Source organism: Salmo salar, chromosome ssa06 (assembly GCF_905237065.1).
Source record: "Salmo salar chromosome ssa06, Ssal_v3.1, whole genome shotgun sequence".
Lineage (NCBI taxonomy): Eukaryota > Metazoa > Chordata > Actinopteri > Salmoniformes > Salmonidae > Salmo > Salmo salar.
In genome coordinates this window covers 32,276,986-32,280,206 of record NC_059447.1, presented here as the reverse complement: position 1 = coordinate 32,280,206, position 3,221 = coordinate 32,276,986, and positions in this window count along the sequence as shown.

Genomic DNA, 3,221 nt, shown 5'->3' with positions numbered 1-3,221 from the left:
CCTACTGCTTGCAAATTAATTTACAACTATAAGAATTGTGTTTCTTTGCAGGACAAGGATTGTCCTGACTTTCAATAATGCCTGAAGTGCTTCGTCTTGTTTTACTGGTTGGCTGGCAAATTTCACCATCCAATTATTTCTGTTCTTCAGGAGTGCACCTTGGCTGGGACCATGAGAATTATTAGAATATGACAAATATTAGTCAATTATTGCATTCTATCCATGGTGGTTTTCGCGGGCTACCTGAGCAGTGGCGATTTTTATGTACATCTTGGTGGGGAGAAAAAAATTATAATGTTTTAATGCATGCCAGCAAAGCTACTACACAACACAGCACTAAACAATACATGAATTACACTATAACGGTGACAAGCGGTGCCCACGAAGTGTTAGGGCCTACATAAGTCCCAACAGCAGTTCCAACACATTACCACCGCTACACCTGGCTATCAGCGGAGCCATGTCTGGCAGCGAAACAGTTCATTCAGTCTAATTTACTGCCTTTTAAAAAAACATACAGTGGCAAGAAAAAGTATGTGAACCCTTTGGAATTACCTGGATTTCTGCATAAATTGGTCATCAAATTTGATCTGATCTTCATCTAGGTCACAACAACCGACAAACATAGACATAAACTAATAAATTATTTTATTTTATTTTTCTTGTCTATATTGAATACATCATTTAAACATTCACAGTGTAGGTTGGAAAAAGTATGTGAACCCCTAGGCTAATGACTTCTCCAAAAGCTAATTGAAGTCAGGAGTCGGCTAACCTGGAGTCCAATCAATGAGAAGAGATTGGAGATGTTGGTTAGAGCTGCCTTGCCTTATAAAAAACACACACAATTTGAGTTTGCTATTCACAAGAAGCATTGCCTGATGTGAAGCATGCCTCGAACAAAATAGATTTCAGAAGACCTAAGATTAAGAATTGTTGACTTGCGTAAGGCTGGAAAGGGCTACAAAATTATCTCTAAGAGCCTTGATGTTCATCAGTCCACGGTAAGACAAATTGTCTATAAATGGAGAAAGTTCAGCATGGTTGCTACTCTCCCTCGAAGTGGCCATCCTGCAAAGATGACTGCAAGAGCACAGCCCAGAATGCTCAATGAGGTTAAGAAGAATCCTTGAGTGTCAGTTAAAGACTTACAGAAATCTCTGGAACATGCTAGCATCTCTGTTGATGAGACACGTAAAACACTAAACAAGAATGGTGTTCTTTGGAGGACACCACGGAAGAAGCCACTGCTGTCCAAAAAAAACATTGCTGCACGTCTGAAGTTTGCGAAAGTGCACCCGGATGTTCGACAGTGCTACTGGCAAAATATTCTGTGGACAGATGAAACTACAGTTGAGTTGTTTGGAAGGAACACACAACACTATGTGTGGAGAAAAAAAGGCACAGCACATCAACCTCATCCCAACATCATGGTTTGGGGCTGCTTTGCTGCCCCAGGGCCTGGACAGCTTGTTTATTGATGGAAAAATGATTTCCCAAGTTAATCAAGACATTTTGCAGGAGAATGTTAGGCTATCTGTCCAACAACTGAAGCTCAACAAAAGTTGGGTGATGCAACAGGACAACGACCCAAAACACAGAAGTAAATCAACAACAGATTGGCTTCAACAGAAGAAAATATGCCTTCTGGAGTTGTCCAGTCAGAGTCCTGACCTCAACCTGATTGAGATGCTGTGGCATGACCTCAAGAGAGCAATTCACACCAGATATCCCAAGAATATTTTTGAACTGAAACAATTCTGTAAAGAGGAATGATCCAAAATTCCTCCTGACCGTTGTGAAGGTCTGATCTGCAACTACAGAAAATGTTTGGTTGAGATTATTGCTGCCAAAGGAGGGTCAACCAGTTATTAAATCCAAGGGTTCACATACTTTTTCCACCTGCACTGTGAATGTTTACACGGTGTGTTCAATAAAGAACGGCAGATAGCCTAGTGGTAAGAGTGTTGGACTTGTAACCGAAAGGTTGCAAGATTGAATCCCCGAACTGACAAGGTAAAAAATCTGTCATTCTGCCACTGAACAAGGCAGTGTTCCTAGGGCGTCATTGAAAATAACAATATGTTCTTAACTGACTTGCCGAGTAAAATAAAAAAGACGTATAAATGTTTAATTGATTGTGTTATTAGTTTAAGCAGACTGTGTTTGTCTATTGTTGTGACCTAGATGAAGATCAGATCAAATTTTATGACCAATTTATGCAGAAATCCAGGTATTTCCAAAGGGTTCACATACTTTTTCTTGCCACTGTAGCTGATATGGCTCACTTGCTTAAACAAATGTGGTTTTTACTGACAATTGAGATGTACAAACTATGGCATGAGTGGATAAGAGGCAATCTGTAATTTCGATTAAGACATGAGCGAGCTAGGACGGACGTAGTCAATAACTATTTGTTCAGCACTTTTTAAATGTACAGTGACAGAATTCAGAACATGGGTCATTCTTACAGTAATCTCCCTGTACACCAAGTCAGAACCGTGGGATAAATAAAGGGGGCATATAAGCAGACATTGAAAGTTCTTACAATATTCAATGATTACATTTCTCTAAAACAGGCTACATGTGCACCATCAAGTCAGAACAGCAGGGTAGGTTATGAGGGAGGGAAGGGATCAAATTATTAGGGTTGGGCACATGGGCTACTAACTGCTTACTACACAACATACACTTAGTATTACTTTCTCCTTGGCATATTCCTTAATTTATGCAGCAGCATACAACATATTTTGGACTCACCTTGTTGTGCTGTGCTCACCTGAACAGGAAGATGGCGTGGCGGTCCTTCTTGTGGGCTCTAGAAAGAGGCCAGAAATTCCGACTTGGAATTCTGAGTTGGATGACCATTCAAAATGATTTGTGTTTAGTGAGTCCCCCAGATCAGAGGCAGTAGGGATGACCAGGGATGTTCTCTTGATGTTCTCAGGATCTTGTCAGGGTATCTCTGTGCATTGAAATTGCCAACGATAAAGTGCAATTGTGTTTGTTGTCCGTAGCTTATTCCTGCCAATACCATAGCCCCACTGCCACCATGTGGCACTGTGTTCACAACGTTGACATCAGAAAACCGCTCGCCCACAAGATGCCATACACGTGGTCTGCGGTTGTGAGGCCGGTTGGATGTACAGTACTGCCAAATTCTCTAAAACATCGTTGGAGGTGGATTATGGTATAGAGATGAACATTCAATTCTCTGGCAT